At 37.5% G+C, this 27,458-nt stretch overlaps 1 long non-coding RNA gene across 1 annotated transcript in view; it reads left to right on the top strand.

Moving 5' to 3' along the window:
• LOC138991494 (uncharacterized) overlaps positions 1-27,458 on the top strand; it is a 237,689-nt gene that overhangs the window by 195,378 nt on the left and 14,853 nt on the right. The window lies entirely within an intron of this gene.

Raw genomic sequence — 27,458 nt, 5'->3', positions numbered from 1 at the left:
AATTTTGTTATATTTAGAAACAAGTATTTCAATACTTTCTTGTCTTCTTTTAGTCGACCCTATTATAGTTTTAGCATTTAAATTTGCAAAATAATGTTAGAATTGGTTTTTCAAGTTCAAAAAAAATAAGAAAAAATACAAAAATTTGAATTGAATTATGTAAAAACTATAGATCTACTTGTAAAAATTTTATATATTTTTTTTTAATTTTATTTTATTTTTAAACTTTACATAATTATATTAGTTTTGCCTAATATCAAAATGAATCCACCACAGGTATACATGTGTTCCCCATCCTGAACCCTCCTCCCTCCTCCCTCCCCATACCATCCCTCTGGGTCGTCCCAGTGCACTAGCCCCAAGCATCCAGTATCGTGCATCGAACCTGGACTGGCATCTCATTTCATACATGATATTTTACATGTTTCAATGCCATTCTCCCAAATCAGCCCATGAATTTTGTATGTATCTCCATTTGTCATATTTTTATTTCCTACTTTAACTATATTTATTCACAAAGAAGTTGCATGATTTGTTTGATTTTTCTTATGAAATATTTTTTGATTATTTTAAATATATCTTTTGTGAAACTTGATTTTTAATTGTAAATTTCTAGCATGTAAATACAAAAGATTTTTCAGAGAGATAGTGATTTTTCTGCTCAAAATCTTTCTAAGTTCTCACCTAGTTAAACTGAAAATATATTCATAAATTCTTAGAAACTTCTATCTACATGAATATAAGTGTATATAAAGATTGCTTTCTCTTTATATTTTACATATCAATTTTTTTCTTATATTAACACACTGGTCTAGACATCTAATATAAACTTAACTAAATTGAAGTGGCAATGATGAACATATTTGTTTTATTCCCTATCTGAAAGATAAAATGTTCAATGTATCAAGTGTAATTTTTAAAATGAGGATGCCTTTTATAAAAGTCAAAAAGCTGGACACTATAAAACTCTTAGAAGAAAACATAGGCAGAACACTCCATGACATAACCCCCAAGATATTTTTCATTCCACTTTGTAGAATAATGAAAAAAATAACAAAAATAAATGAGATCCAATTAAACTTAAAAACTTTTGCACAGCAAAGGAAACCATAAACAAAAGAAAAAGACAACCCTCAGAATGGGAGAAAATATTTGCAAACTAAGCAACTGGCAAGGGATTAATCACCAGAATGTACAAGTAGCTCATGCAGCTTGGTATTAAAAAAAAAAAAAAAACTCAGAAAATGGGCAGAAGACCTAAACAGACATATTCAGAGATTCTGGAGAACATGATATGGACATCTTAAGGCAACCATTATTTACCCTACTCAAATCTGCTCTCTGGTACCCAAAGATTCACATCTGTCCCAAATGCAAAATATATTCAGTGTATCCCAAACTCTACAAAAGGTTAACCCAAGTTTATTAACTTGATATCATTCTCAAGTTCAAATCTCACTTAAGGCTCATCAGCTTAAAAATTCCAAGTCATATCATCTAAATCAACAACATTAGATATGGGTGATACTTCACTTAGTATGATATCTATCCTGAGATTAAATTCACTTCCATATGTGGAACTATGAAACTAGAATACAAATGATTGATGTTCAAAATAGAATATGTTATCTATTTTCAAAATACAATCACAATTGTATTTTGCCATAAAATATGGCAGACTTAAGATACCAGGTATGCTGCTAAGTCACTTCAGTCGTGTCCAACTCTGTGCGACCCATAGTCGGCAGCCCATCAGGCTCCCCCGTCCCTGGGATTCTCCAGGCAAGAACACTGGAGTGGGTTGCCATTTCCTTCTCCAATGCAGCAAAGTGAAAAGTGAAAGTGAAGTCGCTCAGTCATTTCCGACCCTCAGCGACCCCATGGACCGCAGCCTTCCAGGCTGCTCCTTCCATTGGATTTTCCAGGCAAGAGTACTGGAGTGGGGTGCCATTGCCTTCTCCAAAGATACCAAGTATAGACATTACTATTCTTAACAGGATAAAATGGAAGGAAAAAAGGAGTCATTGGTCCCAAACAGTTTCAAACCCCAGCAGGACAAACTCCCTTAGGTTTCCGGACCTGAGTGTAATCATTTGTGTCTTAAGTCTCTGCCATCTGAGCCCCCGTCTCTGACCTTGGATGTACTTTTCCTTTTTCTTGAAGGATAGCACACTTGTTTCCTTCAAGGAGAATGTGGGAATCTGGTAGTCTTGTTTTATTATGTTTGCTCTCTTTGCTTTTCAGTCCGAGCTGGAAGTGTTACTTACTTATGAGAAAACATTCTCAGGAGTCTTGTAGCTCTCCAGTGTATGTGTTCTGGATTCACTCCATTAGACAAGAGGCTCCTCCACAGATCTTTCCTGTGTAATCCCATCTCTATTTTTGACTTCTGCTAAAATGAATGAGGGGAATCCATAAGTCATATACCTAATCTTTCAAAAAACACTCTGTGTGAAGGAATGCTCTGAAATTTTAATCCTTCTGAAATACTAGCAAAAGGTTGACCAGTATTGGCTTTTTCTCTGGAGCATGTGATCCTTCTAATTTTAGCAGTCTGGAAAGGCTGTGAATTTCCTAAATCATCAAGTCCTAGGTCATCTTTGCTTAACAGTTTTTTGCTCAATCCTTCTCTTTCATCTCACATTGTACTGTAAGCAGCAAGAAGAAACCAATTTTCAATTCTATTTTTTGAAATCTCTGAGTTCATCATGCTTTACTTATCATGTAGAACACTAGTCAGTTAAAGTTTCTGCCACTGTACAACACTAGATAATATTACCTCAAGTTCCCAATAATGTGTTCCTCATGCCCATCTTAGCTTTCACTAGCACCATCTTAAGATCTACTAACAGTGTGTTTATGATAACTTAGGTGCTTCTCATTTCCTGTTGAGTATTTTTTGGCAGAGTTATTAGAGCAAATTCCTGGATAGAATAAACAAAATGGAGTTGAAAATTATTAGAAAAATAATGCGAAATATAAGCTTTAAGATAGGAATATCACACTGAATATTCATTCAATGTCTGAGAAAGCTACCTTCTGAAAAACAAAATCATAGAATCATCAAGATTAGGAAGGCATTAAGAAAAAAAAAAAAAAAAAAAAAAAAAAATCAGCGCTGAGGATAAAGCATAAGAATGACTTCAGAATTCTAATTGGCAACAATATTCCTCTCCCAAAAAAAGGATGCCAAAACAGAATAAATTTATTAGGCAGTATAAGGGCAAATGAAAGATATTTTCATACATATGGTTAATGGGAAAGTTTACTTTTTTGACCCCCTTTTTAAAAAAGTTATTAGAGGATAATTTCCAGTAGAACACAATAAGAACTTTAAAAGGTTACAATTGAGTAGAAACCACAAATTTCAAGAAACAGTGAGTGATTCCCCACCTGTAAGTGCAATAAAAAAGATTGCAGAATGATAGCCATCTAATAATCCAAGAAAGAATTGATCAAAATTAGAACAATAATTCAATAAGCTCCAAAGATTATACCCCAAGAAAAAATCAGATTTCACTGAACAGAAGGATAACCTTAATTCTATACTTGTCAACAGAACTGAACAGGATTATAAATTTCAAGGTGGAAAAATGGTATAGAAATCATGAACAAATTGTGAAACTAACAAAAAATTGGAATTATTTTATATAATTGATGGAATTTAGGGAAATCATTCATTATTTACTTCATTATTGTTACATTGTTTATTAAGTTGCCCTCATTGATGATTTCATAGAACATATGATATATACAGAGATATATAATCTCTGTAAAGATTAATATTCCAACAATCATAATATTTTAAATGCAGTTTTAAAGTTGTCAAATTTTAGAATTTGTAAATAAAACATGGATGATTTAATAAGATTATAGATGTGAATATAAATTTTATAATTTAATTTTCCATGATGTAAGAATAGTGACACAGAATTGAGTGTAGAGCCAAATAATTTCCTCACTGTATTTAACAGAGACATAATAAAAACTTTCAAAATTCAGTGGACAAAAAACAGAGATTTTAGTTTAAAGCAAACCAAAATATTTTATTTAGCAAAATAAAATAACTAAAATTGGAGAAAAAGAGAAAGGGGCATTAGAATGGAGAAGTGTAAGGTACATTAATTAAAGAAAGCTTAATATCTTGATTTGTTTTTACAGCCTACCTTATGTTGTAACATTATTTATGCTTTAAAATCTGCCTTGTCTTATCATATTCTTTTATTCAGAACTAAATTACAGAAGTCGAGTTACTATTACTGAACAAACATTTATCAATAGTACCTCCATTGACTGAAGGGCTAAAATTAATTCTCTTAACAAAATCTGAATTCCTATTTAAAGTTTCACAAAGTAAAAAAGACTATCAAAAGAAAGCATTAAAAGTTTGACAGCTTAATCTTCTAAATATGTCACTGCAAGAATTGTAAACTGCTGGCAGATCTTGCTACTTAGAACTGGAATTACAAAGCTCAAGTACTATGAGAAAGTGTCACGTTTCAAGGTACTTTGGAAATGAATACTGAGAGAAAGAATGAACGCAATTGCACTTAAAAGATTAGACCAGTTAAACATTAGAAAAATTTAGCACCACTAGAATCACAGGCATGACTTTCAAAAGTTGATTGTTTTGCAATGGATACAGTCTATTATTACTTGAATTTACATCAAAAGTGCTCCTCCAGATGAGTAACACTCAGGATAGAAGTAACTGACTTCCCTTTAATATTCTCTTTTTTAATCGTTCTAATGATATGTTAATTATTGGCAGAAAAAAAAAAAGATAACAAAACATGTATGAGTCTCTCTTTCAGGTGAAAGATCAGTGTCTGTTAATGCAAGTTTATTTCACTGTCCATCATGTCAGAGGTGATGCCGCTAACTGATGTTTCCGTTAGTAGATTCAGCTGCGGTTGAACACTCTGGAGTGGTCCCCTTGTCTTCCATCAGTTTCTCTGAGCTCTGCCTCAAAGGCTGCCCAGAATCTCTAGCCAAATAGGTCACGTTTCTTTACTGCACTGTTCGCTGCTACTTTTCCTCCGGGAATCCAGTCCTGCTACTTCACTGCATCCTTGATTCTGTCGTTAGACCATATGTCTGCCCTTTCTCTTTCTCTCTCTCCACCTCAACCTAATTTCTGTGAGCAGCTTCGATTTTCTGTCAACAGATGTGGATTAAGGAGTGGGTCAATAAAGCAGATGCCTGAGGCAGCAATCTTGAAGGATGTATTCTGAGACCAAATTGTATTTACCAGAACTCCTCCCGAGGCGAATGTAGCAGCAAGAATGGAAAGGAAAGCTTGGCAAGCCCCTCCAGTTAGAGGATCAGATCCCCCAAAGAATTGCTTGAGACTGGTTTTTGGTCAATAACTTGATTGCTACCAAGGGTAGATCCTGTTAAAGACGAGCTTTTCGTTTGCTGCTTTAAAATTTCTATTTGCAGCTTTTTTGTTTTTCATTTATATTCCCTTCTGCAAGAGCCATTGGAATAATGCTCCCAAAAATTGCAAAGGAAAAACCTGGAGCTTCTTTACTAATATCCCTTGCCAATAGGATCCCCATGTTTCCAGTGAGCAGTGCTAGTGTAAGACTTGCCAGTTGGGGTCAGCGTTGAATTGTCCAGGGCCATCAGAAGACAGCAGCCTAGTCTTCCTTCATTGTTCTCAGGGGCACTCAAATTCCTTAAAAAGGTATTCAAAGGCTGTCGGTATGATGGGCCATCAAATTATCACTGACCCCCACTTCCATGAGTATCTTTCAATTCCTGGTTGCTACTACCTGTTTTCCTGTTACATTCAGCCAGGCAGGAAAGTGATGTTTTGAATATTAGGCTCAACCACTGAGAAACTCTTTCAAATGGACCCCATCCTGTGATTCAAGGAGCTGGTGCCCTGCATAATAACAGCTTTGAGACAGAAGAGACCACACAAGTCAAAGTCCTTCTGTTTATAGAGGACTTAAGTAATTAGCACTTGAATCTCATTTTTGTAATAAGATGTTCCTTAATTTTATCTGGACTCTCCTTAAACATCTATGATATAGTCAGTATAATCTGTGTAGATACCTAGACAATATTATGGCCAACCATATATTCTTTGGAGTCTGATGCCTTATTCTGTTGTATTCAAAACAACACTAAACTCAACGAACTTTATGAATATGTGTTTACCTTTGAAGCATAAATTTGTCAGAACTTACTATTTGGTGACACCATCAAGTTCTAGAATATAAACACATTCTAGATATCTTTCAATGTTTCAGTTCAGTTTAATCACTCAGTCATGGATGACTCTTTGTGACCCCATGAACTGCAGCATGCCAGGCTTCCCTGTCCATCACCAAATCCCAGAGCTTGCTCAAACTCATGTCCATTGAATATGTGATGCCATCCATCCTTTGTTGTTCCCTTTTCCTACTGCCATCAAACTTTCCCAGCATCAGGGTCTTTTCCAATGAGTCAGTTCTTTGCATCAGGTGACCAAAGTTTTGAAGCTTCAACTTCAGCATCAGTCCTTCCAATGAATATTTAGGACTGATTTCTTTTAGGATGGACTGGTTGAATCTCCTTGCAGTCCAAAGGACTCTCAAGAGTCTTCTCCAACACTACACTTCAAAAGCATCAATTCTTCAAAACTCAGCTTTGAGGATTAAATTTATAGTCCAACTCTCACATCCATACGTAACTACTGGAAAAGCCATAGCTTTGACTAGATGCACATTGTTGGCAAAGTAATGTCTCTGCTTTTTAATATGCTGTCTATGTTAATCATAGCTTTTCTTCCAAGGAACAAGCGTCTTTTAATTTCATGGCTGCAGTCACCATCTGCAGAGATATTGGAGGCCAAGAAAATAAAGTCTGACACTGTTTCCATTGTTTTCCCCTCTATTTGCCATAAAGTGATGAGACCAGATGCCATGATCTTAGTTTTCTGAATGTTGAGTTTTAAGCCAACTTTTTCACTCTCTTCTTTCACTTTCAAACAGAGGCTCTTCAATTCCTCCCGGCAATCTTGATTCCAGCTTGTTATTCATCCACCCTGGCATTTTGCATGATGTACTCTGATATAAGTTAAATAAGCAGTGTGACAATATATAGCCTTGATGTATCCTTTCCCAATTTGGAACCAGTCCATTGTTCCATGTCAGGTACTAACTGTTGCTTCTGGGACTGCATACAGATTTCTCAAGAGGCAGGTCAGGTGGTCGGGTATTCCCATCTCTTTCAGAATTTTCCACAGCTTATTGTGATCCACGCAGTCAAATTATTTGGCATAGTCAATAAAGCAGAAATAGAATTTTTCTGGAACTTTCTTGCTTTTTTCTATGATCCAGTCAGTTCAGTTCACTTGCTCAGTCATGTCCGACTCTTTGCGACCCCATGAATTGCAGCATGCCAGGCCTCCCTGTCCATCACCAACTCCCAGAGTTCACTCACACTCATGTCCATTGAGTTGATGATGCCATCCAGTCATCTCATCCTCTGTTGTCCCCTTCTCCTCCTGCCCCCAATCCCTCCCAGCATCAGAGTCTTTTCCAATGTGTCAACTCTTCGCATCAGGTGGCCAAAGTACTGGAGTTTCAGCTTCAGCATCAGTCCTTCCAGTGAACACCCAGGACTGATCTCCTTTGGAATGGACTGATTGGATCTCCTTGCAGTCCAAGGGACTCTCAAGAGTCTTCTCCAACACCACAGTTCAAAAGCATCAATTCTTCGGCACTCAGCCTTCTTCACAGTCCAACTCTCACATCCATACATGACCACTGGAAAAACCATAGCCTTGACTAGCTGGACCTTTGTTGGCAAAGTAATGTCGCTGCTTTTGAATATGCTATCTAGGTTGGTCATAACTTTCCTTCCAAGGAGTAAGCATCTTTTAATTTCCTGGCTGTAATCACCATCTGCAGTGATTTTGGAGCCTAAAAAAATAAAGTTTGACACTGTTTCCATTGTTTCCTCATCTACTTTCTATGAAGTAATGGAACCAGATGCCATGATCTTACTTTTCTGAATATTGAGCTTTAAGCCAACATTTTCACTCTCCTCTTTCACTTTCATCAAGAGGCTCTTTAGCTCCTCTTCACTTTCTGCCATAAGGGTGGTGTCATCTGCATATCTGAGGTTATTGATATTTCTCCTGGTAATCTTGATTCCAGCTTGTGTTTCTTCCAGTCCAGCGTTTCTCATGATGTACTCTGCATATAAGTTAAATAAGCAGAGTGACAATATACAGCCTTGACGTACCCCTTTTCCTATTTGGAACCAGTCTGTGGTTCCATGTCCAGTTCTAACTGTTGCTTCCTGACCTGCATATAGGTTTCTCAAAAGGCGGGTCAGGTGGTCTGGTATTCCCATCTCTTTCAAAATTTTCCAGTTGATTGTGATCCACACAGTCAAAGGCTTTGGCATAGTCAACAAAGCAGAAATAGATATTTTTCTGGAACTCTATTACTTTTTCATTATCCAGCAGATGTTGGCAATTTCATCTCTGATTCTTCTTTCTTTTCTAAAACCAGCTTGAACATCTGGAAGTTCATGGCTCACGTACTGCTGAAGCCTGGCTTGGAGAATTTTGTGCATTACTTTACTAGTGTGTGAGATGAGTGCAATTGTGTGGTAGTTTGAGCATTCTTTGGCATTGCTTTTCTTTGGGATTGGAATGAAAGCTGACCTTTTCAGGTCCTGTGGCCACTGCTGAGTTTTCCAAATTTTCTGGCATATTGAGTGCAGAACTTTCACAGCATCATCTTCCAGGATATAAAATAGCTCAACTTGAATTCCATCACCTCCACTAGCTTTGTTCATAGTGATGCTTTCTAAGGACCACTTGACTTCACATTCCAGGACGTCTGGCTCTAGGTGAGTGATCACACCATTGTGATTATCTTGGTCGTGAAGATCTTTTTTGTATAGTTCTTCTGTGTATTCTTGCCACTTCTTCCAATACTCATTGGAAATTACTCTGATGCTGGGAGGGATTGGGGGAAGGAGGAGAAGGGGACAACAGAGGATGAGATGGCTGGATGGCTTCACCAACTCGATGTACATGAGTTTGATTGAACTCCAGGAGTTGGTGATGGACAGGGAGGCCTGGCGTGCTGGATTCATGGGGTCACAAAGAGCTGGACAGGACTGAGTGACTAAATTGAACTGAACTGAACTGAAAGATGGTAGTTTTTATATATATATGTATATATACACACACACACATACACATAAATTGATACTAAGGATTTCATATAGAGAGTTATATTACCTTAAATATAACAAATAAATTTCAAAAAATGTAAATAATGTAGAATTGGCAAGCATATTTAAATTTGACAATGCAGAATAGATGATTAGTCTAACCTTGTTATCACCAGGCCCTATAGCATCCCCTCTCCCAAAGCTATAGTCACTTGACTCACACTTGAAAATGGATCTACCTTAGGTTTGGGGAATGACTATGCTCTTAATCAGAAGAAATTAAAGAATTATTAATTTTTAAAGTCAGACTACTCAGAATTGAATTAAATTTTATCTTATTCTTTCTCTGCCATATTTCTAGTTCTAGCAGGATTTCTGTTTTTATTTTTCTTATTTTCCCTCTCAGTATTCCAGTGCTAGTAATTGGATATTTTCTGTCCCATGTCAAATCATATCTTCTAATTAAAAAACAAACAAGTATTTCATATTTCCTTCTGTGAAGATATCCCAGCTTGACTCCTTAAGTTCAAGTAAATTATTTCATTTGAGAGCATTATTTTTTAAAAGGTTACTACTGAGTGTAGAACCCATTTATCAAATGAAAACATGTATTTTGTTAGCAATGACATCTATACAAGAGATAAAAATTGTGTGGGTACTCATATCTATGTACTTATAAATATACACATACATGCATAGACATACACATATTATGCATATTTATTGTAATCAGAAAATTTAAGTAAAGTGTGATGCCCACTTTTATCATTATTCTTCAATACTTGAGCATTTAATAGGCAATATCCTTTAAAACAAAAGTAGTAAATTCTGTATATTAGCAAAGCTTCTTTTTAGAAAGGAAAGATAAATGGAAGCTGACTAGGAGGTAAAATGGATAAATATTATGCTTAAAATAAAGAAGATTGAATCTAAAGTGATTTAAAATAGAATGTCATATATCATATTTATGGCACCCACTGTTTTGTCACCCCATTGTAATTATCAATAGTGCCTATCTTTTAACTCTTGAAAGTGTCCTGTCTTGGATATTAAATTATATGCTCACTTTACCTGCATATTATACAGTGTGGGAAGTATGGACAAGGTCTATTGCAAAGAGCCCATGTCAAGGGGGAGAGAGTACTCAGATTCACTGTGGGAAGAATTTAGTCTCTTTTTTTTAATTGAAGTATAGTTGATTTACAATATTGTGTTAGTTTCAGGTATACAGTCAAGTGATTTAGTTATACATATATCTACATTCTAATCTTTTTTTTTTTTTCTATCTTTCTCTATAGTCTCATTTCTTCTTTCCATTTATACCACTCTTCAAATGACTGGACAAAATTCAGCAGTCTTGTGTCTTACCCAGCAATGTCTATAGGCTCGCCTGTGAATGGAGTGTAGCTGAGTCTACTCTTGCCCCGTTGGTGAACCATTAATCCTGGGACCGCAAAAGATACATTGTTTTGGTCTCTTCTAAATCAATGCTATAATCCATTGCACACTGCCTGTGTTTTAATTTTATCCTCCATAAATTAGAGGAGGGGAGCTTCTCTGAAGATGAGTGATGAAGAACAGCTATGCTTAAATTATTTGTGTAAAGGTCACAGGCTCAATATAAAAGTAGAATATAACAAATAATCATCCACAAACTCTTGCTGGCTTCTCACCAGGATAGAAATCACATTCAGGGAAAATGTAGAGCTCATAAATTGAGAATGTAGCATGTCTGAACATAGAGTATTTGCATTTGTTACATGATTTCATTTAATGTTTTTCTAATTCCTCTGAGTTTTGCATTTCATAGGCAGTTGGCTCAGTGTGAAGGCTATGAAGCTGTTCCAGAATCATCTAAATGAAGTATTTGGTAACAGATGGCAATAAACACACCGTAATGGGCCTTATTTTGTTTTATTTTATTAGACCAAGGTTATGGCCACAGCTATGAACTTAATCTGTCTTTTTTTATAGCCATGAGAGTGGTTAACATTGCATTCATATCACCAGCTGCCTGAGATGATGCTCTTTACTGCTTACTGAAGCTAAGCAATAGAGAAAACAACATATTTGGTAGAGCATCCTGTCAGTCTGAAAATAAGTTATCTCTAATAAGGCAGTTTGGGCATGGAAACCACACATGCTTGGTTTTAAGTTAGATCTATTTCTAGACCAAATGAGTGAAATTAGCATCAATTTTACATAATAAAGGTGTTTTAGCAATATTCATGATTAAATCAAATTATGTTAGAAACAAAAGGGAAAATCTGTACAACCATAGGAAGCAAGAAGGGTAAGAGCAATGAAGAGAATCTGATCAGTAATGTGGTCTGAATTAAGGAAGATGATCCCTTTAAAAAAAATGAAAACCAGTAGAACAATTTCTTTTTTAGTTTATTTTAAATATGGGTGATTTTGTTTCATTATTAAAATAAACAAGACACAGGATTCCAAGTCAACAAAGGAAAACAGAAGCTCTAAAAAAACACAGTCCACAGTGTGTAAATTTGTTGTATTCTTTGCTTGCTGCTGCTGCTAAGTCGCTTCAGTCATGTCCGACTCTGTGCGACCCCATAGACGGCAGCCCACCAGGCTCCCCTTTCCCTGGGATTCTCCAGGCAAGAACACTGGAGTGGGTTGCTATTTCCTTCTCCAATGCATGAAAATGAAAAGTGAAAGTGAAGTCACTCAGTCGTGTCCGACTCTTAGCGACCCCATGGACTGCAGCCCACCAGGCTCCTCCGTCCATGGGATTTTCCAGGCAAGAGTATTGGAGTGGGGTGCCATTGCCTTCTCCGATTCTTTGCTTAGTTAGATTCAAACACATTTCCTCATGTGTAAGACAAAAGAAGGCAAGTTAGAGATATTTATAGTAGTCTGGGAAATTCTGTGTAATCAATAATATAACAGAATTTATACAATTAGCATCACCGATTACCATAATACCTTGAACTTCCTTAAACATCCTAGTTCTGCCACACTTATGCCTTTTACATTTCTGTTTATTTCCTATGCTGAGCAGTTTAACTCTCTTCTCACTGTGAGCACCCAAGCTATGTTTTGATTACTGGATTTCTTTTCAGATATCCTGACATCGAGAAGAGAATGGCATGAATATTGTACATGAGCATTAAATCCTTGTCAAGGTATTGAAGTACACATTTTATTGGCATTTTGATACATATATCAGTTATGATTTAGAACTTGAAATCCAGGTAAATTCTGATTACCCCGACAGATTCTAGTTTCTCAATTGAGAATCAGGATCCTATGAACTTGATTGCCATCAAGTCTCTTTTCTTAATGGAAGCACTCAACATCAGAGATAAAGAGATAAAGTAAATGCGTTCATTACAGAGCAACACCCAGATCCTGCCTGTTAGTCACAACATATATTTGTACATTACATAAAGTTATTTTTAATTTATCAAAAACGTCCGAGTTTGTAGTTTATATCTACCAATATATTTTACAACAATGAGCTTCTATAATGAGATTACAGAGGAAGAGTAGGCATCAGTTTGTCAGGGGAGTTTGTAATTTCCTTGATTCTGTCTCACCACAGCAAGAATTTGAAGCAATGGACAGACCAGTGTTACAGCTCAGTTTTAGTTGGCAAGCAAAGGAAAATGCATCCTTGAGGTGTGAGGACAGGCCAACCCAAAAGACCCAAAGAGAAGACAGAGGCCCCGACCCAAAACAGGGCAAAGAGAGAGGCCCATGGCTCAATTTTGGCTCCTCTTTTTATATGTTTTTTTCTCCTCCCCCTGATCCTGCTCTATGCAAATTGGGCTAGCCAGGAAGGCTGTTTGTTTTACCCAAGGCTCTCACTCTGGTCCTCGAACCTTCCTTTGTTCTATTTTCGTGGGCTTTTTCCTTCTTTGTCTTTTAGCCACTGCCATTATGGACTCTTTTCCCTATTCTAACTACCTAACAACTTGATTATATGGGCCTATGTGTTGAGGGTTTCTTAAAAGTAGTGAAAAATTTCATGTTTAAAGTTAAAATGCAAAATAGTTCCTAATTTATGGTATCTTAAAAACAATTGTTTCAAACGTGTTTTTATTATAGGTAATAGAATTCACAAGCTTCATTAAAGAAACTCATTTTAGTGGCAATAGAAGATTGAATTCAAGACAGTATTGACTTTTGTGATAAAGTAAAATTTTAACAGTAAATATTTAAAGTCAGAAATGGAAGTAATGTAAAATTTCCCCACTCATTCTCAAAATACACATTACTATGGTGTATCTCAATTTCAAGCAGGTAAGCCCCTAAATTGTTTATGTTACATGAACTAATGCTGAAAATTGGATTAGCTGTTCTCTTTGTCTAGCCTTCTAACTTCAGAGACCAGATCTAGGCAGACTGATGTTCTTTGAAAGGGAGACAAAGGGATGGATGTTTCTGTCTTCCTCATGCATCCTGCTTTACTCTTCAGCTAAATTCAAACCTCCTTAAATAGAAGCACATGACTCAGACAAATCAGCAAAACTCTGCTTCCGCCTTAGAAGCTAAAACTGAGCCTGTAAGGAAACTAAGTTTTCCCCATTGTCCTGACTGTGCACTTTTAACCATAGTTGTTACAGACCTGAAACAGTCCGTAAGGAAAGAAAGGTCATTTTAAGTGGCCAGAAGAGTTAATTTCTCAAGCCTGGGCTCTCAGGGATCCACATCAGTTCTAAGAAAGCTAGTATTTGGTAGGGGATGTTCACACTTCTCGGCAAAGGGGACAAGGCAGCTAGATGTAAATACTTTCCCTGTGATTTACTGGTTCTGTGAGTTTTTCTGGGTTAACTGATTTCTCCATCCCTCAATTTAATCATCTATTAATTGGAGAAATGAATCTCACCAAGCTATTTCAAAGGTGATAATGATCTCTGTTACAGTATCCAGGACAGATAGTGGACTAATATATGTTTCAGGAAAGTGGCTTTCTCCTTAGGTCTGCTAAGTATCTTGATCCCCAAATTCTCATTTTGAGGTTCATTATGTGGCTAAGCCCAAACATACTCTCTAGACCACTTTCCTTACATAACAGTGGGATATCCAGCAAGAATAAACATTTTAGTCACTTCTGAGATTGTGGACACTGCTTAATATATTAATTACAACTTCAGCCAAGATATACATATTTTTGAATATTATGATTAATTAAATATCTGGTTTAATTTATAGATTCACTATAGCTCAGAGTGGTTGACTATGGCTTTTAGGGAATGATTCTTGAGCTAGGGCTTGAGCAATGAGCAGGGTTTTGGTAAGATGATGGACTCACCCAGGCTAGAGACGTCACAAAAGCCAGAGTTGAATGGATATATAAAACTAACATAGGCCCAGGGGAGAAATCTCTGGGGCAGCAGAAAATGGAAGGTAGAACTGCTGAAGTCACTGGGTTCCTGAATGCACTATTGGGTGCAAAATTAAGTGTAACCTTTCTCTTGCTCACATTTCTCTGGTTGCATCTTTGCCACCTTGAAGGCCCTTCATATAGGAACACTGCAAGCTGTCTTGTTTAGTGAGAAAATTTCATAGCCTGGGACAGAAATATTCTAAAATAGGTGTAGGTAGACCAGTCAACCCTGACCAACGTGTTCCTTTCAGCATGCCTTTTCACATCCAGTGGAGTAAATGATTACAGTTCAAGGAGACGTTCCTGGGGGGAAAATGAATCTCAGCTGAAGTATACATATTAAAAGACATGAGATTTCTGCACTGAGTCATATTTGTTTCTTCTTATAGATATCCTAAATTTATCACAGGGGTAGAATAGAGGCTTTATAACCCTCACCTGAGCATACATTAACAGTTGAGGTACTAAAGCCTCCAGGGGTCTCTGAGTTCACAGGGAAAATGACAACCTAATAGGTCTATGGATTCTGCAATGGTTATTGTTTTTCAGTCACTCAGTCATGTCTGACTCTGCAACCCCATAGACTGCAGAACACCAGGTTTCCCTTTGCTTCATGGTCTCCCAGAGTTTCCTCAAACTCGTGTCCATTGAGTCAGTGATGCCATCTAACCATCTCATCTTCTGTTGTCCCCTTTTCCTCCTGCCTTCAATCTTTACCAGCACCAGGATCTTTTCTAATGAGTCAGTTCTTCACATCAGGTGGCCGAAGTATTGAAGCTTTGGCTCCAGCATCAGTCCTTCCAATGAATATTCAGGACTGATTTCCTTCAGGATTGACTGGTTTGATCTTCTTGCAGTCCAAAGCTCTCTCACGAGTCTTCTCCAACACCACAGTTCAAAAGCATTAATTCTTTGGCTCTCAACCTTCTTTATGGTCCATCTCTCACATCCATACATGACCACAGGAAAAACCATAGCCTTGACTAGACGAACCTTTGTTGGCAAAGTAATGTCTCTGCTTTTGAATATGCTATCTAGGTTGGTCATAACTTTCCTTCCAAGGAGCAAGCATCTTTTAGTTTCATGGCTGTATTTCTGTCATGGAGATACTACCTGGCTCAGCATGACAAAATTAATGAATCAGACAGAAATAAAGGATATTATAAGTATATTTAAATCCTCAAAAAATTAAGGATGGAAAATTTAAAATGTGAAGCATAACAGCAAATTATGAAGAATAATTTTCAAAGTATAGAAGTTAAAATAAAAAGTAGGTGGAATAAATTGCAGTGATGCAGCTGACAAATAAAACAAAACCTGAAAAAGATTCCATGGCACCTTTTTCAAAAGAAAAGACAATAGATATGGGATATAAAAATAAATTTATCAAGATGTATCTTATGTACGTCCTATAAGGTGAGAAAAAATTATAAATAAATGAAAAGGAAATCTGAAAAATGACCAATAGCTTTCTAGAATTAGAGAAAGATCTAACTTTTCAGACTGAAAGACTGAATAGACCAATAAGATAAATCCGTCTTTGAATCACACATTATAGTGAATTCAAATCTTTGAACACATAAAGTTATTATGTGTTAAAGATAGCTTACAAAGGAATAACAAAATCATATTCTCACCATCATTATTGGATGAAAGAAGACATAAAATTATATTTTCCATCTGTTGAAGAAAAAGAACTTCAAATTCACAATTTTATAGCAAGCTAAATCAACACATCAACCTGGAAACGCTGCAAATGTTTTATCAGGAACACACTAAATGTCTGAGAAAGTTTATCATTAACAAATCCCCTTTGATAAGAGTTTTCAAAGACACACTACATCAAGAAAAGTAATAAGTTCAAAAGGATGCTATGAGACTGGGGCAGTAAGGGTGAGTAAAGAACTTATAAAGGTGACATATCTCGAATAAGAAGAAAGAATACTGGGAGAAAGCGTGTGATATGAGGAAAAAATAAAATCAAGTAACAGTAAAATCTTGCATAGACCAACAGGCTTCTATATGTTGAAACAGGATGTATGTTTCATTGTCTAAGAAGAGAAAGAAGATGATAAAGAAGAGGAAGACCAAGTAGAGAAAAATAAGGGAAGGAGACAAGGTGGATCATGATGGAAACTCTATTTAGAAAGAATGAGCAGCTCATATTAGGAAAGAATGGAACTTTGGTCTTACATCACAATAAAAATTAAAGCTAGGAAACTCAAGGGCTAGCTGGTGGAAAATACAGAATTTCAAACTGAAAGTAGAGATTTACTTATGAGGATGATGAGATTCATGGAATGTTTTTGAGTAGGCAAGGATCACAATCAAGCTATCTTTTAAAAAGATAATGAGCAGCAATATACAAATGATGGGAAAGAAGCCAGGAATGTCTTAATAAGGAATTAAAACAATCTCATCAAAAGTTTATAATGCCTTGAAATCAGATGATGGTGTAGTTTATTTGACAGGGACAAGGGATAGTTAAATCAGAGTGTCTCCTAAGTAGCCTCGTCTAGGTTAATGCTGAATTGTATTACACAATAATGTCACTTTGATATATAATGGGGAAATTCATTATTTTCTCACACCCCAGTAGGAAATTTTCTCTTTGGCAAATGGTGCAGAATAGATATCTTAACTATCACCAAAATGTAATAGAAAACAGAGCATAAAAACAGAAAGCACATTTCAGAAGGATACTGGTAGAAGAAAAGACAGGAAAGTCAATCTTAGCCACCAGTGGGATAAAATAAACTAGACTGTAATTACCCTTCTTATCAGGGGAGTTAACTGAAATGAGGAAGACATAATTAGAGCTGAGATTATGTACAGCAATCATGGCTGAGAAAAAGTCAGATGCTTCTAGAAATCAATTTTTCTTAAAGTGCATGATCAAAGTCATACTTACAGAAATTGTTTCTTCATCTGAGACCTGCTCATGTAAGATGGGCTTCCTTCTTGGGTAACTAGTAAGGCCATAGCTTTCATTGGTCAGGTAACTGACCTGGAATCTGGGCACTAACCATCACCCCCATTCAGAGGACTGGCGTCCTCTGTTAGCTCCCTGTCAGTGAGCCTGACAGGTTGATTCTGAGAAATCAGACTGATTGATTCTGATCCCTGTCAGCCTGATTCTGAGAAAAGAAGAGCCTTCCTTGGCAAAGGGATAAAGCCTGCAGTGTTTGAACTGAAAAATTCTGTCCAGACCTGCTCTAGATAGGAATCCTTTTTTTCTTAAGCTTGAAATTGAGATGAACTTATATGTGTTTATATTACCACGCATTTGAGATCAATCAGTTCCTTTAACAGAGAAATGTCTGATGATCTCACCCTCCAGTCCACTATGGGTTTTGTTTGGAGAAGATGAAAATGGATACAAATGTTGGTACATAGGAAAAGGAAGGTGTTAGGGACTGAACGGTGCCCTTCCTCCCGCTCTTCAGTCTTCTCAGTCACGCCTGACTCTGTGACCAGAGGTCAAACCTGTGTCTCCTGAATTGCAGGCAAATTCTTTACCACTGAGCCACCAGGGAAGCCCATTCTGAAGCTCTAAACCCCAATATAAATGTATTGGCTTGATAGGGCTTTTAGGAGGCAATTAAGGTTAAATGAGGCCATCAGGGTAGGGTCCTAACCCAGATGGCTCAGCAGTAAAGAGTTGGCCTGCCAATGTAGGAGACACAGGAGATGTGGGTTCGATCCCTGAGTTGGGAAAATCCCCTGGAGGAGGAAATGGCTACCTACTCCAGTATTCTGGCCTGAAGAATCAGATGGACAGAGGAGCTTGATGGGCTACAATCTTGCCTGAAAAATCATATGGATGGAGGAGCCTAATGGGCTACAGTCTATGGGGTTGCAAAGAGCACTTGGGCCATTTTTTGCCTAATCCAATAGGATTGGTGGTCTAATAAGAAATAAAAGAGGAATATTTCTCTTTTGTCCTATACAAAAACAGTGAAAAGGCAGTAATATGCAAGCCACAAAGAGACCTCTCACCAGGAGTGGACCATGCTGGCACCCTGATCACCAACTTTCTGCCTCTGGAACTGTCAGAAAGCAAATTTTTGTTGTTGAACTCACACAAAATATGGTATTTTTGCCATGGCAGCCACAGAAGATTAATACAAGAAGTATTATATTAATACCAATGCCTAATCTATATGACCCTTATTCTAACTCAGTTTCTGCTAATAATGAAAATACATGACCATTATTCTACTACACTCCCTAATAAACACACAATATATCTGAGGATTACATTCTTCTGTGAAGCCTGGGGGATAGTAGGCTTGCTTTGACAATAAGTTGTACATTAGTCCCTCTTTTTCCATGTTTCATTTCTAAGATTTCATGGTCTGAAATATTAAGTGGAAAATTCCAGACATAAACAATGCATAAGTTTTAAAATGTGTGCTGTTCTGAGTAGTACTCTCAATCTTGAGCATTGTCCCACCTGGGTCATGAATCATCCCTTTGTCTGGAGTGTCCCGCCATCCTACTTACTCACTAAGTAGCCGTCTCAGTTATGAGATGGAATATTATGGTACTGAAGTGCTTGTGTTCAAGTAACACTTGCTTTACTTAATAATGACCCAAAGCGCAAAAATAGTAATTCTGGCAATTCATATATGCTCAGGAGAAGCCTTAAACTGAAAAAGTAAAAGTCCTCAAGGAAAGGAAAGAAAAAAGGCATATGCTGAAATTACTAAAGTCTGTGGTCAGAATGAATCTTCTAGTCATGAAACTGTGAAGAAGGAGAAAAAAATTCATACTAGTTTTGCTGCACCACTTCAGACTGCAAATGTTAAGGCCACTTCAAACTACAAAAGTTGAGTGATAAGTGCTTAGTCAGATGGAAAAAGCTTTGGGGTTGTACAGGAAGATAGTTTGAGAAAGACAGAGACCACATTCACATAACTTTTATTATAGTATATGGTTATTACGATTGTTATATCTCATTATTTTTTGCAAATTTCTTATTGTGCCCAATTTGTAAATTTAACTCTGTCATAGGTATGTGTGCATAGGAAAAAACATACTATTTATAGAAGATTCAATACTCCATAGTTTCAGATATTTACTGGGTGTCTTGGACTATAGGCAAGAATCCCTTAGAAGAAATGGAGTAGCCAACAAAAGAGTCCAAAATGCAGTACTTGGATGCAATCTCAAAAATGACGGAATAATCTCTGTTCATTTATAAGGCAAACCATTCAATATCATGGTAATCCAAGTCTATGTCCTGACCAGTAACACTGAAGAAGCTGAAGTTGAATGGTTCTATGAAGACCTACAAGACCTTTTAGAACTAACACCCAAAAAAGATGTCCTTTTTGTTATAGGGGACTGGAATGCAAAAGTAGAAATTCAAGAAACACCTGAAGTAACAGGCAAATTAGGCCTTGGAGTACAGAATGAAGCAGGGCAAAGGCTAATAGAGTTTTGTCAAGAGAGTGCACTGGTCATAGCAAACCCCCTCTTCCAACAACACAATAGAAGACTCTACACATGGACATCATGAGATGGCCAACACCGAAATCATACTGATTATATTATTTGCAGCCAAAGATGGAGGAGCTTTATACAGTCAGCAAAAACAAGATTAGGAGCTGACTGTAGCTCAGGTCATGAACTCCTTACTGTCAAATTCAGACTTAAATTGAAGAAATTAGGGAAATCCACTAGACAATTTAGGTATGCTGCTGCTGCTGCTGCTGCTGCTGCTGCTGCTGCTAAGTCTCTTCAGTCCTGTCCAACTCTGTGACCCCATAGATGGAAGCCCACCAAGCTCCCCCATCCCTGGGATTCTCCAGGCAAGAACACTGGAGTGAGTTACCATTTCTTTCTCCAATGCATAAAAATGAAAGTGAAGTCGCTCAGTCGTGTCTGACTCTTAGCAACCTCATGGACTGCAGCCTACCAGGCTCCTCCGTCCATGGGATTTTCCAGGCAAGAGTACTGGATGGAGTGCCATTGCCTTCTCCACCATTTAGGTATGACCTATATCAAATCCCTTATGATTATACAGTGAAAGTGATAAATGGATTTAAGGGACTAGATCTGATAGACAGAGTGCCTGATGAACTATGGACAGAGGTTCGCGACATTCTACAGAAGAAGGGATCAAGACCATCCCCAAGAAAAAGAAATGCAAAAAAGCAAAATGGATGTCTGAGGAAGCCTTACAAATAGGTGCAAAAAGAGAAGTGAAAAGCAAAGGATAAAAGGAAAGATATACCCATTTGAATGCAGAGTTCCAAAGGATAGCATGGAGAGATAAGAAAGCCTTCCTCAGTGATCAGTGCAAAAAAATAGAGGAAAACAACAGAATGGGAAAGACTAGAGATCTCTTCAAGAAAATTAGAGATACCAAGGGAACATTTCATGCAAAATGGGCTCAATAAAGCATAGAAATGGTATGGACCTAACAGAAGCAGAAGATATTAAGAAGAGGTGGCAAGAATACACAAAAGAACTGTACAAAAAAGATCTTCATGACCCAGATAATCACTATGATGTGGTCATTCACCTAGAGTCAGAAATCCTGGAATGTGAAGTCAAGTGGGCCTTAGGAAGCATCACTGGGAATAAAGCTAGTGGAGGTGATGGAATTCCAGTTGAGATATTTCAGTCCTGAAAGATGATGCAGTGAAAGTGCTGTATTCAATATGCCAGCAAATTTGGAAAACTCAGCAGTGGCCACAGGACTGGAAAAGGTCAGTTTTCATTCCAATTCCAAAGAAAGGCAATGCCAAAGAATGCTCAAACTACCACACAACTGCACTCATCTCAGTTCAGTTCAGTTCAGTTGCTCAGTCATTTCCGACTCTTTGAGACCACATGGACTGCAGCACATCAGGCCTCCCTGTCCATCACCAACTCCTGGAGTTTACTCAGACTCATGTCCATTGTGTCAGTGATACCAGGAGATGCACTCATCTCACACACTAGTAAAGTAATGCTCAAAATTCTCCAAGCCAGGCCTCAGAAATATGTGAACTGTGACTTCCAGATGTTCAAGCTGGTTTTAGAAAAGGCAGAGGAACCAGAGATCAAATTGCCAACATATGCTGGATCATCGAAATAGCAAGAGAGTTCCAGAAAAAAACATCTATTTCTGCATTATTGACTATGCCAAAGCCTTTGACTGTGTGGATCACAATAAAATTCTGAAAGAAATGAGAATATCAGACCACCTGAATTGCGACTTGAGAAATCTATATGCAGGTCAGGAAGCAACAGTTAAACCAGACATGGAACAGCAGACTGGTTCCAAATAGGAAAAGGAGTACATAAAGGCTGTATATTGTCAACCCTGCTTATTTAACTTATATACAGAGTACATCAAGAGAAATGCTGGGCTGGATGAAGCACAAGCTGGAATCAAGATTGCTGGGAGAAATATCAATAACCTCAGATATGCAGATGACAACACCCTGATGGCAGAAAGTGAAGAAGAACTGAAGAGGAGAGTGAAAAACTTGGCTTAAAGCTCAATATTCAGACAACTAAGATCATGGCATCTGGTCCCATCACTTCATGACAAATAGATGGGTAAACAGTGGAAACAGTGGCTGACTTTATTTTGGGGGGGTTCCAAAATCACTGCAGATGGTGACTGCAGCCATGAAATTAAGACACTTACTTATGTCCAACCTAGACAGCATATTAAAAAGCAGAGACATTATTTGCCAACAAAGGTCCATCTAGTCAAGGCTATGGATTTACCAATAGTCATGTATGTATGTAAGAGTTGGACTATAAAGAAAGCTGAGCACTGAAGAATTGATGCTTTTGAACTATTGTGTTGGAGAAGACTCTTGAGAGTCCTTTGGACTGCAAAGAGATCCACTGAGTCCATCCCAAAGGAGATCAGTCCTGGGTGTTCATTGGAAGGACTGATGTTGAAGCTGAAACTCCAATACTTTGGCCACCTGATGTGAAGAGCTGACTCATTTGAATAGACCCTCGTGCTGGGAAAGATGGAAGGCAGGAGGAGAAGGGGATGACAGAGGATGATATGGTAGGATGGCATCACAGATGCAATGGACATGAGTTTGGGTATGCTTCAGGAGTTGATGATGGACAGGGAGGCCTGGTGTGCTGCAGTTCATGGGGTCACCAAAAGTCAGACCCAACTGAGCAACTGAACTGAACTGAACTGATACAACCTAGATAGCATATTAAAAAGCAGAGACATTTCTTTGCCAACAAAGGTCCATCTAGTCAAGGCTATGGTTTTTCCAGTGGTCATGTATGGATGTGAGAGTTGGACTGTGAAGAAGGCTGAGCACCGAAGAATTGATACTTTTGACTGTGGTGTTGGAGAAAACTCTTGAGAGTCCCCTGACTGCAAGGAGATCTAACCAGTCCATTCTAAAGGAGATCAGTCCTGGGTGTTCATTGGAAGGACTGATGTTGAAGCTGAAACTCCAGTACTTTGGCCACCTCATGTGAAGAGTTGACTCATTGGAAAAGACTCTGATGCTGGGAGGGATTGAGGGCAGGAGGGGAAGGGAATGACAGAGGATGAGATGGCTGGATGGCATCACCGACTCGATGGACATGAGATTGGGTAAACTCCGGGAGTTGGTGATGGACAGGGAAGCCTGGCGTGCTGCAATTCATGGGGTTGCAAAGAGTCAGACATGACTGAGCGACTGAACTGAACTGATGAAAGCTATGATTGTTATTTTATTTCCTGTATAATTATTAATCACTAGCAGCATGATAAGCTCTATAGTTTTTAAATAAAGTTTTAAGCTTAATGACAGCACATGTTTTTTTTTTTTTTTAAACTTCCTTTGGCAGTACTTAAAACACATATGTTTTGGTATTTTGCTTTCCTGATAGCAGTCCCCATAAAATTCATCTTTTATTGTGAAATAAAATACTAGAAATATAAACAAATTTTAAAGTTAGTCTTTTTCCCTCCAATTCTGGCAATTTGTATTAGCTTTGGCATGCTTTTAAGAGAGGAAGATGGATCCTTCTAATCCCTGATCAAAATTTATAATTGATTCACCATAAATCAGCATAAGGGAAATTAGTATCTGTTTACTACACATCACAGAAGTGTGTTCTCTTTAGTGGCACTAGTCCATATAATAAAGCAGCTATCAATATTTTTACATATCTATAAAAGCCATATATTAGAGGAGTTCAATATTACTACATTAAGAAATGAAAATGCATATATAGATTTATAACTATATTCTCCACCAAATTTTTATTCATCTTAATCAATGATCATGGATGAATTTCCTAACATTTCTTTGAAGCTAAGAATGTAATAAAATCATAATAGTTTATATGAAACCCCATTTAGATGTCACACTCCCCAATAGATTAGCATTCCTTGCTTTACACTTTTTGTGAATATATCTGAAATAAAATTTGCATCACGTTTTTTTTTTTTTTTTTTTTGTCTCCCTTCATTAGACAACAAATTATCTGAAAAGAGAAATTATGTTTTATTCATTCTTTTGTCCCCAAACCCAGCACAGTAATTGACAAGAAACATATCCTCTGTGATTGCCCATTGAATGGTCAAATAAACACTCAGTGGAAATTGGGAGCAGGGTCTCTGGAGCCTCAGTGTGTGGATTTGAATCCTGATTTTGCACTCACTCTGATATTACGCTAAGTCACTTCAGTCGCATCCGACTCCGACCCCATAGACGGCAGCCCACCAGGCTCCCCGTCCCTGGGATTCTCCAGGCAAGAACACTGGAGTGGGTTGCCATTTCCTTCTCCAATGCCTGAAAGTGAAAAGTGAAAGTGAAGTTGCTCAGTCGTGTCCGACTCTTAGCGACCCCATGGACTGCAGCCTAACAGGCTCCTCCATCCATGGGATTTTCCAAGCAAGAGTACTGGAGTGGGGTGCCACTCTGATATTAATACCTTGGCAAATCAGCCTTTTTGTGAGGATAATAATAAAATTAAATTCATAGAGTTTTATTGTTAATTGAGTTACTACTTGTAAAGCATTTAGACTAGTGCTTGGATCTTGAGAACTCAATCAATGTCTATTATTATTATTCAATATAAGAAACACAAGGAACTGTTAAATCATATTTTCTGCATGAAGTTTTGCTAAGTAAGGTAATATGTTCTTTATCTATGCACAGTACAAAATGATTTTCACATTTTGAAACTCTAGATGTTATAAACTTTTGTCAACTTAGTTAACTCATCCCAAATTGATTCAATTCATCTATTCAACAACTTTTATTTCACAGAATATGAAGTAAAAATCATGCTGGTCTTCAGTAAATTCAACCTTAGAGGAGGGTTTAATATTTATAGAGCAATAGTAGTTTATGATAGTCTCCATTAGCATTTACCCCAATATTTTTTAACTATGTTTATACTTACCTCTTCAGTAGAATCTGATTTCATTTAAAAAAGGTTTTGTTTTTTTTTTTTTTTTTACTGTTTTGATATTCCCAGCTATGCAATCTTGATTCCAGCTAGTATTTCTTCCAGCCCAGCATTTCTTATGATGCACTCTGCATATAAGTTAAATAAGCAGGGTGACAATATACAGGCTTGATGTACTCCTTTTCCTATTTGGAACCAGTCTGTTGTTTAATGTCCAGTTTTAACTGTTGCTTCCTGACCTGCATACAGGTTTCTCAAGAGGCAGATCAAGTGGTCTGGCATTCCCATCTCTTTCAGAATTTTCCACAGTTTATTGTGATCCACACAGTCAAAGGCTTTGGCCTTTGACTTTGACTGTGACATAGTCAATAAAGCAGAAATAGATGTTTTCCTGGAACTCCCTTGCTTTTTTGATGATCCAGTGGATGTTGGCAATTTGATCTCTGGTTCCTCTGCCTTTTCTAAAACCAGCTTGAACATCTAGAAGTTCACGGTTCACGTATTGCTGAAGCCTGGCTTGGAGAATTTTGAGCATTACTTTACTAGGGTGTGAGATGAGTATCAATAACCTCAGATATGCAGATGACACCACCCTTATGGCAGAAAGTGAAAAGGAACTAAAAAGCCTCTTGATGAAAGTGAAAGAGGAGAGTGAGAAAGTTGGCTCAACATTCAGAAAACGAAGATCATGGCATCTGGTCCCATCACTTTATAGGAAATAGATGGGGAAACAGTGTCAGACTTTATTTTTTTGGGGCTCCAAAATCACTGCAGATGGTGATTGCAGCAATGAAATTAAAAGACACTTACTCCTTGGAAGGAATGTTATAAACAACCTAGATAGCATATTGAAAAGCAGAGACATTGCTTTGCCAACAAAGGTCTGTCTAGTCAAGGCTATAGTTTTTCCAGTGGTCATGTATGGCTGTGAATGTTGGACTGTGAAGAAAGCTGAGCGCTGAAGAATTGATTGTTTTGAACTGTGGTGTTGGAGAAGACTCTTGAAAGTCCCTTGGACTGCAAGGAGATCCAACAAGTCCATTCTAAAGGAGATCAGTCCTGAGTGTTCATTGGAAGGACTGATGCTAAAGCTGAAACTCCAATACTTTGGCCACCTGATGCGAAGAGTTGACTCATTGGAAAAGACTCTGATGCTGGGAGGGATTGGGGGAAGGAGGAGAAGGGGCTGACAGAGGATGAGATGGATGGATGGCATCACCAACTCGATGGACATGAGTGTGAGTGAATTCCAGGAGTTGGTGATGGACAGGGAGGCCTGGCTTGCTGCAGTTCATGAGGTCGCAAAGAGTCAGACACGACTGAGCGACTAAACTGAACTGAACTGAACACTTACGAAATAATGTATGCTGAAATAGCATATATGTAATAATGTAATTTCTGGTGATTCATCTGAGGTGATTAGCAGAGGGAGTTGACTAATATTTTTAAAGCAAACAGTTATTTAAAATATACATTCGCCTTACATATTTAAATTCAGTTTCACACATGGAAAGGAAAACTAATTTGCCTACATCTTAACATAGAGTTCAGGCCTTTCGCTGAGAAGAACTGTCCTATTTCTCTTTAATAAGGTGTTCCTTGTATAAACAGTAGTCATAAGCCACTAGCTAGAATTTTTATCACTATTTCCTATAATAATTTTTAAAATACCAGTGAAATAACGAGTGCAAAACACCTCTCGATTTTGTTCTGTTTTCCAGGGTTTTTAAATTCCTTCCATCCTCGACATCAAACTCAATAGCAGTGTTTTCAGTTATTTACTTTAGTATTTCAAAAACTCAATTTAGCTTTTTCAGATATAATGTTCTTTATTTTTACCTGTAAATTTAATCAACTAAAAAGAAATTTAAATGTCATAATTACTGTGACAAATGGAGTTGCTGTATTTTGGGGCACAAAGACAATGAACTCAGTAAACACATACTCTAGCTCTGCAAACTTCCGGCTTGGATGCTGTACGGGCTGTAGTTGAATGTTTGAGAGAGAATGGAGTGTATTAGTGGGCTTCCCAGGTGGCACTAGTGGTAAAGAACCCACCTGTCAGTACAGGAGAAATAAGAAATAATGGTTCAGTCCCTGGGTCAGGAAGATCCCCTGGAGACAGAAATGTCAACCCACTCCATTATTCTTGTCTAGAGAATCCCATGGACCGAGAAGCCTGGCAGAGTACAGTCCACAGGGTTGCAAAGAATCGGACATGACTGAAGCTACTTAGCACACATACACACATGGAGAGTATTAGTAATTAAGTTCTGTCACTGAAGATCTGTTAAAATAACTTCTAATATACATCTGGTTGTCAGAAATTGGAAATCTTTTACAGAGCAGGTGTTATTTAAGGTAGATCTAGAAAAAGGATAAAGATGGGAAAAGAGACATACAAAAAACAGGAAAAAAATATAAGAATGACCTAGAGTCCAGAAAATGTGTGACTCTGGGGACCGACAGCCAGTCTAACTTGAACATATGAAGATGGAGGTTTTCCAAAAGACCTTGAATACTGGCTTATTGG

This window comes from Bos mutus, chromosome 17 (genome assembly GCF_027580195.1).
Source record: "Bos mutus isolate GX-2022 chromosome 17, NWIPB_WYAK_1.1, whole genome shotgun sequence".
Lineage (NCBI taxonomy): Eukaryota > Metazoa > Chordata > Mammalia > Artiodactyla > Bovidae > Bos > Bos mutus.
Note: the sequence above shows the minus strand (reverse complement) of the source record. Positions and strands in the feature narration are given on the sequence as shown.